Source organism: Anopheles funestus, chromosome 3RL (assembly GCF_943734845.2).
Source record: "Anopheles funestus chromosome 3RL, idAnoFuneDA-416_04, whole genome shotgun sequence".
Classification (NCBI taxonomy): domain Eukaryota; kingdom Metazoa; phylum Arthropoda; class Insecta; order Diptera; family Culicidae; genus Anopheles; species Anopheles funestus.
This window is the reverse complement of record NC_064599.1, coordinates 29352994-29365025: the sequence shown is the minus strand read 5'-3', so window position 1 is coordinate 29365025 and position 12032 is coordinate 29352994. Positions and strand designations below refer to the sequence as shown.

Genomic DNA, 12032 nt, shown 5'->3' with positions numbered 1-12032 from the left:
GAAAATTGTCTTAAATTATCCTAAAACACAAAACACGAATATTTGTTTAAATTTGTTATTCATTACAAAACATACGCTTCGGCTTTAATGCACAAAACAAAAACACTTATCGTTTTATCGCAGCATAAAGGGTATTACCATGCCAACACGTTATCATATCAGCGATGTGATTTCCCATCCCCAGCTTCCAATGCATGTGTGCGATTAGAAAGATGCGAACAGTGAATCAATTTCTCCGGTGTGGTTTTTAATCCAATAAACATTCTATCCGCCAGCACGCCACATCAAAACTCGTGCCGTCCAGCCCCCCGGGGGCGTATGGTTCATAATTTATCCGATTTATACTCCCCCCCCACCCCAGCAAAAACATTCTGGCACAATCTTCCATCCGATCCGGGATGCGTTTGTGGCCCGTTCGAAACCTTCACACCCGGTATTGCCGCAGCACATCACACGCAACAGTACTCATTTCATTAAAATTCAAACAGATTACGGCATCCCGAAAAGTGATCAGGCGTAACGCGTCGACACGAATGTCAAGCGACAGCTTCCCCATCGTAAGCCCACGAACATGTTGGCGTGTCGGGTAAGTAGACAATGAGGAAACTTTTGGCCTACCATGGCCCACTAACTCGTACCGACAGCGGGAACCGGGCGTGCTGTACCAGCCACAACACATACATACACACACACACACACACAAAACGCAACGTGACTCACATGGCAAGCGGTTTTTGCTTCCAATCTCGTCCAACCACACACGCTCCTACGTATGGGCGTCCGAAATATGTTGCGCACGGTTATCCTTTCGACACTTCAACATTTCACCCTACAGCACCGGTCACACAGAAACTTGCACAAAAGTGTTCAGTGCCCCGTAAACGAACAAGAAAAAAAAAATGGCCAAAACTAATACGTGTGGGTTCGTAACAGCTTCGTAGGCAGAAGGCGAACTTAGAGAGAGAATGCGAAAGAGAGAGCAAGAGATGGAGTCGCCTATTCTAATGGAAGCTTTACATTGGCGTCCTGATAAGAGCGAATGTGCCCGGATAGGCCTGGATAACTTTGCCATTGAAGATGGATGGGTAAATGAAGAAAATGGCAAGAATCTGCTATCTCGCAGTCCACTGCACAGTTTGCGGTTAACCCCGTTAGACTCGTGTGAAGATGGCAGAGTATTCGGGCAGCTAAACTTTGTCACGAATTGCACGTCCGTACACGCACGTGTACGGCTGGAGGGAAGCACCCACTGTCGATAGCCTTAAGAAGTTGTGACAGAGCTGTACCTTCCAGGCTGTCAATGTTTTCCGCACCGCTGACGAATCTTTCCATCGCCTTGCAAGATAATCCAAACTACGTCAAAGGACATTGCTCCTCAACCCGGATGTGTTTCGAGAGGTCCCATCTAGTGGCGTATCGTCACTCGAACCAAAGGGAATCCCAATGCCCGTGCAGCCCCCCTTTGCCCGGTTAGTCGGGATCCAATCGCTACCGGACATACCCGCACGAGCGGAAGAACATTCAGGAATATCGCAGAAATCACGGACATCAGGATACGGTCTCGTGCACAGCAAACTAATAAATTGCATACTTGAGCCTTCAGCGGATAAGCTCGGTTCGTGACTGGGCGGCTGGAACCGAACCTGTCAACAGCTTTCTACCCGCAGTTCAACAAATGCTTTACTGATGGTGGCCACAAAATGGAGGGAAGGCATGGGCAAGTGGGGCGCATCTTATGGCTACGACAAAATTATGAAATCGTTAAACTAAATTAAAGTTACGACCGCTCGTCATAACTGGCCACTTAAAAGTTGTGATAAAGCACTGTACAAAGTACGAGATAGATGAGTACCACTAATACCCGCTGATGGTGATCGTGATGGCAAACTGGGTGAAGAACGCTGTCTCAGGTGTATCGTAAAGCCGTGGTAAGGCGTTCACTCACCCGTGTACGAAAGTTGATGAATGTTGGCCGTAGTATGAAAGAAGATAGCAGGGACTTACACTCACATACACACCCATCCACACAAACAAACATACAGGACATCATTTACGTTTTAATGGTTAAGATACTTCGTATGTTTTCGCTCAAGTTTCAGTGCGCACTGGCGTAAATGAAACCTTCATCATGGCATGGCATCATCGTAATCTTTAGTCGCGAATGGTGAAATGAAAGTCATTAAAGTTGGGTCCAGCTCTGATGCACGGAACAGGATAAAGGGTTTGGGATTTCAGCACAAGAGTAACCGGTACATTGTCGGTTTTAATGAAAAATGTATTATCTCCTGCATGCTGGTGTGCTTTTATGGGCGATAGGTGAGTATAGTGAGATAAGCGATCCGGAGCAAAGCAGCGAATACGCAAGAGGGAACGGTTGGATTAAAATGGGGTCAGTGATTTTTACGATTGTAAAAGCGCTGTAGCTTGGAGTCGGGACGGTAGTTTTACTTGTCACGAAAACGAAATGCAATAGTAGTCACTACAATAGATGCTGATCGTAAAAAGAAGTACAATACAGGAGAGCTTATGATTCATTCTCTCTAATCGTTGCTCTTCGTTACATGTCCCTTTTCCATGCTTAAAAGTTATAAATGTCATTAATGGAAAGTTGATAAGAATTTCCCTGGGTTAAGTTTCCACCTTGCCGTTTAGACTCTTTTCGGAAAAACATCTCTTCCGAGATGCATTATAACTTTTAGTTGCCTTAGTTTCTTTATCTTTATCTTAGGGTACCGTAAATAATGTTTGACAGCAATGAAGCATCTTCCGATGAAGAAAGCTCTTGAGAGATAGGAAGTAAATTGTCCATTTCTTGGGTCGGGAAATTTCGGAATTATTGGATTATTATCCTCTTTCTAAAGATTTCGACAAGAAGCTCTTTTTGGAGAATTTCAGACTGTAAAATCCAACTAAGGCAAGTTTAGATCTCAGCACTAACTATCCTGCTATGGGTAAAAAATATTCAAGGAAATCCCCAAATAATATACAAAGACTTCAAGAGCTTGTTGGGAGCCTCGTCGACTTACAAAATTAACTTAACAATTAAAACCCAACCTAACCATAGTTGACCAGAAAGTGGAGCAGTTCGTGGAAGGTAGACAAGCGATGGTGGAAATTGAACACATGGAACACGGAGTTGAGTACTAGAGTTTTGAGTACTAAAAACCTGATGAACGGTCGCTGAATAATCTCAATGCGTTCTGTTCGTTAGCTAATAAAGAGGTGTTTCTCATATGGAGTGCAAGCTTAGACTAAATTTATTTCATTAATACTACCTAGCACCTACTGCCTATCTTATTACAAATACATATGCCCTAGTGGTTGTCGTTATATCTTACAATTCGTATTCCTAGTGTGCTATAATTTATGTAGCCTATATTTAAGGCGCAAACACGTTCAATGTGAGTTTTCGCCGAGAACGACCAGTCAAATAAATGCTACTCCAGAACTGATCTAACCAGCGATGGTGTACAAAGTTGTCAAGCATAATGAGTGATGATGTGTTAGCTGAGCTTTTATAAACTACACCAAATCTTAGATTTATGTTAACACGTGAGTGATAATTTTCCTTCTCAAGGTGACTACATCGACAGCTCAATTCTACCAAATTATAGAAAGATTTATTTAATGTCAGCAAATACTTAAGCTGTTGTGCATACCAAGGAAACATTAGTTGAACCTTCAATGCATTCATCATTTTCCATCCAAAAAACGTACAAATCGAATAGCGTTAAGAAGTGTTTTGCTTCACCTTTCTTCCTAATGCTGTCTGCGAAACGCTTCGCTTTTGTAACATGTTTGCCAAAAACTTTCAGCATGAGCGCAAATTTGAATATTGCGTGACTTTCGGTGATGTTGTTCGTGGCACTTTACCGGAACGGTCGCGGTTCGTTTGATTGAACGTCAGTGTTAGCTACTTTGCCATCGTGGGATTCCTTCCCCAAACCGGGATATCCTTGGAATGTAGTACACCGAGCGGTTTTGTGCTATGTGTTTTGTTTTATTTACTCTCCCGTGGAAACGGTTTTCCCGCGGGAAAATATACACACCAACTGGCATGGGAACTTTCGCGGTAGTGTGACGGATGGAGTAGCAAATCATTCACATCACTAAATTAGTCATGTTTATTAATGCGGCTTATGAATATGCTAAGCTGTGTTAATGCTGTATCGTAGCATTATCGGAACATTGTTACACTAATGGAAGATGAATGTAATGTGGAATGAAATGCAAATGCATTAACTGGGAAATTTTAATTAGAAAAAAAATGATATCCATGTAACTGTTGTCAGATTACAATTCCAATACAAATGCATTGTGTGATGAAGGGGGAAAGAGTGAAGACAAAAACATTAAATAAATTGTTACAGATTACACACTGCCAACCAATCAATCAATCAACATAGAGAATCGGTTAGCTGATATGCAATTCAATTACCACTGCCACATTATTAAAGCTTTCATATTTTTCAACAGCATTAAAGCTGTATGACAGATAGAACCTTTTATATCATTATTTCTGTTCTTTTTGATCTACAAGTCATACATACAGTTTACTTGTCATATAAGGATGCTTGTATGACAAGAAGTCGTATATATCTAGGAAAACAGTTCACGACATATGTGCTGTAAAGGATTACTTTGTCCATAACTGATCCTAGTACGCTCTAAAACAGAAATTCAGTCCAAAAAGAACTATTCGGTGCAAACAAGTCAATAGCAGGAGAGTCCGGAAATCAACTCAGAATAGGAAGATGTATAGTATTGCATATGCTTGTGTCTCCTGTTACATTGAAATCCGGGTTTTTTTTGTATATCCACATCAAAAGGTCCAGTACCTGTGGTTTCCTCTGGAAATAATATTTTCGGTTTACTCGTGAAACTTGAGTCAATCATCTAGCAGAACTCTAAGATGGAATGCTCCGGTTGTTTAGAACTTGGCAACGCCAGCCACTATACTTCAACTAAACGACAAGGAATGGTTTAAAATTCCATCCGGACTATACCCTTCTACGGAGAACTGACTATTATACTATTATACTATGAATAAATAAATGTATCCCCAAGAAAACCCAGAAATGGCAGGTCAAGACCTCTAGGGACTGTACTGCCACAAAATAAGAAGGACTCCAAGTTCTCGTTTGCAGGATGTTCACCTTAATGTAATGTTGGAGATGAAATGGTTGTACCAGATTGGGTGAAGTGTTTTACTGAGTGACATGGTGTAGAATTTCTCTGTACTTAGTAAGATCAAGCAGCGGCCTAACCAATCCTCGAAGCAGCCAAATCGTTGAGAGATCATTTGAATAGATTAGGAATATAAGTTGCCCTACAGTACCCTGTGATAGTCTGTGGAGCCCTGTGGACCTTAGACGTGCTGATAAACGTATATACATAAAGTGAAACAAACCTTGAAGTTAACGTACTGTAAATTGCAACTTGTTCATTCCAAAAAGCTTCTCTCGCCTCAAAACATTTGTCTTTAATCCAAAATTGTTGATGCATGCAATCAATTACTTTCTAGTAAGAAGAACCTTTTTTGTGATACTGTCTGATACACAGTTTCATCGACTTGAGAATAAAATGAATCATCGTACTTGTAACACAGTGCAAGAAGTAAATTTGTTAGGTGTCAAACATAAAGCACAACGTGTGAAACATGTAAATCTACATGAATATCTTCAACCCCGTACGGGGATGCACTCAGCAATTCGTTGTGCACTGTTGAGATGGAGATAGATGGATTAAGTTTATTGACGGCAAAGGCAACCATTGCTAGAACAGACAAGCTGGGAATAATCTCCCAAATCACTCAACTCACTCCTAGAAGCAAGATGTACTCCGTGTGCAGTTCAAGGATTAGATTTACGTTCGCAAATACAATTCCGAACCGACTGTCGGTACCGTCCACAGCAACTCGGCAAAATGCAGTTTTGGTTGAACAGGCAAATCAGCTTATCCAAAGGCAGCATACACTTAGGAGCGATTTTATCGCAATGTGCTGCATACATGCTTCCACTTTCATCGGCAACTGATTGCTTCGGGGATTGGATGTGCAGAGCTACTTAGTGTGCTTAGAGCTTCAATTATGATTGTAGCGAGATAGAATCGATCTTTCGATCGGTTTCCAGAGTGTGGTGGGAACCACAAACCAGGCATTCCCCCCAATATTCCAGCGGTTATACACAATGGAAAATAGAAAGACAGCGACAGCTTTTCTCCCGGTTACGAAGCACCCAAGTGCACCCAAAAAAACACAAAGAGTTGCTTGCAAAACAAAACTTTGTCGGTTGCTGCTTCAGATGGTGTCGGTTTCTGTTTCTGCGGATGTGGTTCGATTCGAAAAATACGAAACGATTCTCCCAGTGCTATGCCAGAATGATAGAAACATTCGCCTAAAGCATCGGGAAAAGAAACTTTTGCACTGCGGTTTCAGAAACTTACAAGTCACTGTTTTGGAAGGGAAGGAAAAAAAATATTGGAGGAAATAAATCCAACAATGCAGGGAAATGGAACGTTTGCAGCCGCTCAGCTACAGCAGCAAACAGTATTGGAAACAATGCAACACGACTGAAACTGTTGCGAAAAGGTAAAGCTACTTGGCGACTGAAAGATTGATAACGGTCTGACTTTGCGTTAGGAGCTTCTTTGGGCGTGATACTGTTGCTGGTCTTTTTCAAATAGTTTTTTTTTTGTAATCTGAGCTGCGAGTGCAATGAAAAATGGTTGGAAAACATTGTGAAACTTTGCGCTTTAGATGGATGCTTTTGTTTAATTCATCAATCATAGATTTAAACTTGAAGGTGCTTGAGTAAATATTGAAAAGCTTTATGTCTTTTGATTTATATTTTAAAGTTATGCAGCAATGTTGATTTATTATTGAGATACATTTTTAAAATCCTTTCGATTGTAAAATGCACTTGTTTAGAAGCTTTTTTTTAATGCACGTTACATGTAAAATAAATAAAAAAATATTTACTCCATCGTAATATATTCCAATGCACACGTTTGTGGCATTAACAACAGGCATCCCCCCTTTTACAATCGCTTCTCTATTGAATGTGTTTCCCACCCTCCGATGCAATGTGCCTTAGCATACGTATCGATACGTTTATAACCACTTAACTAGCTTATCGGTGAACAAATAATCATAAAATGTCACTCGATTCATGGCGCTTTCCACACCATAAGACACAGGTGTGATGGTGTTTAGTGTCAACAGTAAATGCTTTACCATTTATGACGCGTCTACTTTAATGAGCAAACACTGGACCGAAGTGAATGGCGTAAATTAAACATGGCCACCATAAAATGATTGCTTTATATGTGCAAAACAACAACAACGAGTACAACAAAATATCATAAAAAGCTTACCTTTTGTAACAGTGCATTAAAGTACGTGAGATAGTATAAATCAAATGTATCGTTTAATTACGATTTATCGTTAAAATACTCTAAAAAATACCCGGCAGCCAACAACACCTGAGCGCATGGGTTTTACTAATGGAAAATAAAACTTGCTTTGGAGATTATTATACATTTTATGCAATTCCATATGCTTCGCAACAAACAAAACACTTCCTAAATGCCTGCTGAATCCTCGCACATAGATAAGGTGAAAACAAAACAACAATGTTGCCTAGCATTTCCCAATAGATTTCCCACCATCCGTACGGCGGCAATCTAGTGGATTTTGTGTGTTCAAAATCGAGCATTCATTTGTGTTCGCATTTTTTTTTGTGAGTGTACCTTCGGTTACATTTCAATTTGGTCTAACAGGCATAATCCGTAGCTCAAATTTATGGCCACTTGCAAGGCAGGCTGTAATGTATGTATGCCCAGCCGGCCAAACCATTTCTGGTGCTTTGCTATTTATTGCTCTCAGGTGCGTTCTGTCCGAATACGGTCGGCCCGGTTCTGGTGTTCTGGTGTGGGTGTGTGAACCACCCTGTGCCGTGGTGGTTCCGTTTTGCCAGTAAATATTTAACGATCTCTTGGGTTGGCTGGCAAAAAAAAACAAAAAAATTAAAGCTCTCAAAAAAGACCACCACCACCGAACAAAATGAGAGCTTATGTCTGTAAAGCAAATGCAAAAGGATCTTTTGCCACACACACACACATCCTGCTCAGTGTTGCGCGGTGAAGTGAATTGAATAAGATGGAAGTAGAGTTTAAAAATGAGACAGTAAGGTGCAAAAAAACAACAGACTCAACCAAAAAAAAAAAAAAAAACCAAACAAGATCCTTTATGCAACAGCTCCATCCGCCAGTTTCGTGATCTGCTCGGTTCGTTTAACTTCACTTACATCACGCATCCGGGGCTGGTGAGCGGGTGAGGGCGCCGGTCTCGATAAACACTGGCAGTACACCGTAGCGACGCAGCTCCGTTAACAGCTTTTGCATGTCACTTGTTTGATTAACCATCACCAAACCGCCATTGCTTGGCGTTGAATGTTGTTGGTTTTTTTTATTACTTCGCACAACACTCGTTTACCACATCAAGCGAAAATAATGCACACTCACGATGGAATGTTTCTGTACGTGTGTGTGTTTTTTTATTACTATTTGTCAATGATTTCACTTTATGCTCGTTTTACACTAGTTTTGGAAATGAAGGAATAAAGAATCACTGAAAAAGGGATGTATTTTTAATCATTATTTGTTCTGGTACCGATTCCCAGCACGTGACACGGATCCTGGTCATCGCACCAGAATTATGTCGTTCCCGAATACATAAACTTTTATGCTAAAACTTACAACGTGTTTTTTTCTATGTTGGTTGGCTATTTTTCAACTCATAAATATCCACATACACTAACCTATACGGGTGCCTGCATAAAATAGTAACTGTCATAAATAAACACGCAAACTACCGTACCGGAAAACTATATTTCATCGCCTTATCCCATCGCTCATAAGGGATCAGAATTAAATTATATTTTCCCCGTTTCCGCTTCGTACCGGCCCGTACCATTTATCAGCACGAGCTTTAAGAATGTTCGCTACGCTTAGTTCCCGAAAAAAAGGCACACAAAATGATGGGCTGATAGATGATTCAATTTGCAATGCACCGCACACTGGGCGCCTCCACCATCGTTACCCGCAAGCACCAAAACACTGAAATAAAATCAAATTCTACGGTATCCGGCATGGTTGCACCATGGATAACCATGGGAAGGGATGTGCAAACATTTTGCTTCCCTTCCCACCCTCACAACCAATCAGCGCGGGAGTGCGCGGCTGTAATAAGACTGGGTACACAATGGAAAACGATTTTCAATGGAGCGCTGTAAAAACGGGAGGAAAAATCTAATCTTCACAAACCATCCGATCGTAAAAGGTCGTAAGTTGTCACCAGGACCATCACGCGGGCACACACATACACACACACACACATCTACTGTGCACATACTTGTTACATTCACACATACACTCGCATGCATCACAGCAAACAATAGAGCACACCAACACTTTACGGCCAAATAGGCGGAACTTTTATCCGCTACTGCTACTACGAACGGAATATTCAACAAATCGAGAGGACATTTTCAGACACACACACACACACAGACACATACACTTGGATGCGTTTGAATGTGAACTTCATTTGTCCTCTTTTTACCCATGATGGGACATTGTGCACATTCAACACTTTCTATGCCGGTTCGTCTCAATAATCATGCAAGCCCTTTGCGGGAAGTGTGCTTTTTTTGCTCTTCCCGTTTTTTTTTTTTGTTATTTGTTCGTTTCCCATCCAGTCCGTTAAGGGTGGGGAATCGATTGATTTGCTCGTCCTTGGGTGCGAAAGGGCTTTTCCAGTGTGGCGGGAGTCCCCTCACAGCAAACTGTCACAGGGATCACGTTAAATCAACACCACTTAAACTCACTTTAGTAAATGATAGATTTTCACCACACCGTTCTACCCCAGTGTTTAGTCGAACATGCGGGTCAATGCGTGGTACGTATTCCGTGTGGTAGTAAGTAACAATATTCCAAAACCCTGCTTTGCCGCCAAATGAATCAATCTACACTACAATCGATGAAAGGTGATGAAAACCCGTTTTGAAAGAGAATCCCTTAAGCTTACATCGGAACCAACTTTAAACACACCCGGGACGAATGTTAGTACCGGGATTAACTTTACTTTTTACTTCCTTTTACCGGAAAAAAGGAGTCAGCCGCGATCGCGTCCTACCGTGCCGAGATTCACCGAGATACTGAACGGTACGAGCTGTATCATCCGGAATGCGAAGCATTCCAACTCGGATGCTTTAAAGCTCGCACCCGAAGTAACATCCTTCGCGTGAGTTACGGCGTGTAACGTTTGGTAACGCTTCCGGCAGCCGAACACGTGCGAGCACGTGCACGTCTCATGAGTGACCTGTAACGATGTGCTTTGGCTATTTTTATCACTCGTGCAGCTTTTTGGTTGTGTTGGCCACAAGTTTGCAACGGAACGGTACTCCCTTTTGCGAAGAACTCATTCAACTCAGTGTGGTTTTTGGGTGAGTGACGCGAAGGAAAGTGTAAGTGAAACAGCTGTTCGAGTACCACCGTACGCGTGTCTCTGTATGTTGAGGTATACCGATTAACGAACTAGGGCCTTTTGAACCCCTTTGAAAGAGGAAATTAAATATGGAGTAGAGTAAGAGTAAAAGGAAGCTACTCATCAATGAAGTTGATGTCCGGTGCAATCCGCTATAGTAAATAAAGCATCCTTATAATTAGCGAAATAAGGGACAAATGTACGATGGCCCTTTTGCGTTTAAGATATCATTAATATTTTCAGATAAAAAGGAATAAAAATGTTAAAAAAGGGAACTAAACGGGTACAGACTGTACGTTAAATTTCGGCACCAAACGTCCAGAACGTTACCATCAATCCGTTCCGCGGTCACCAGACAAGTCAGCGATCGTTAATTTGCTTCATTAAGCTTTATGTTTTGTTACTGCATATTTACACAGCCACCGGTATCAGTAGCACCAGCATCAGCAGCACCAGCATTAGCAATGGTAAGAGCTACTATTTAATGCTTGCTGCCGATGCTGGCTCGTTGGTTTTAATGCAATGCTTTACTACCGTTGATCAATAAAATATGTTTACTATGCAGCAGCTTCCGAAAATGGAACAGTTCACATAAAGGACGCAAAGTGTCGAAACGTCTGCAGCTTAAATGAGATAATTTTTCGTATGTAGGTCAGGAAGTGTTGTTGTACTGATTTTACTGAGTGTAAGATTGGATTCCGTGCTTCAATGTAAAAATACATAAAACCTAATTAAAGAGTAAGAATTGGAAAAAAAATATATATTATTTTCTTTAGAATTTCGTTTTAAGTTAATTTGCTTGGTAAATAATAAATTTTTCGTTTATCTTGTTGCTTTTCTTAGTTGTTTTTGATAAGAAACACTCTAACATAACTAACATTTACTTGCTGATCCCTATACGACTTTCAATTGCACAATATTTTGCAAAATAATAAACTTTTAGGAAGCATTTTAATATTTAGTCTTGAATAGGTTAAAAGTATGCTAACGACTCATTAAAAATAATTTATTATGAAAATTTTTCATACAAATTTACTGGTCCCTAATGGTGCATCCTGCATTGTGTCTTCTTTTGTAGCATATTCTATTATGTACCGATAAAATTTCCCAATTTTTTCAGTTAATTTGTAACAGCTAAAGCTAGGCAACTCCTTTCGAATCTTTGTAAAAACTCAGGAGTTACATCGACTTACATGATGTAACAATTCGTGTCCACGAGATAAAGACGATTTTATATATACATATATTTTGTATATATTATATATTCTAATAATAGGGGAAAGGGCAAGACTTAGAGAAAAGGACACTCGACAGCAACCAAACACCACCGAAAAAACGCAGCAAAACTTTAAGACGATTATCAAGAGTAAAGTGATCTCTTCGTTTCCCCTGGAGGCTGAAGTAATTGATCAAACAGAGAAAAAATACTGGGAAATATCAGTGAAAATATAGACTCTGGTATCCGGAAGAGTCAGTCGAGTCCAGT

At 40.7% G+C, this 12032-nt stretch overlaps 1 protein-coding gene across 3 annotated transcripts in view; it reads right to left on the bottom strand.

The window, feature by feature from the left end:
• LOC125771263 (uncharacterized) overlaps positions 1 to 10216 on the bottom strand; it is a 96775-nt gene extending 86559 nt beyond the window's left edge. For 2 of the 3 annotated variants that reach the window (XM_049441686.1, XM_049441687.1), the window contains exons 1-2: positions 10088 to 10216; positions 8307 to 8629 (exon numbers count right to left, since the gene is read on the bottom strand). The gene's annotated coding sequence lies outside the window, so the exon portion shown is untranslated. The remainder of the gene's footprint in view (positions 1 to 8306; positions 8630 to 10087) is intronic. The other variant, XM_049441688.1, reaches the window with a different exon arrangement.
• Positions 10217 to 12032: the final 1816 nt, after the last annotated feature.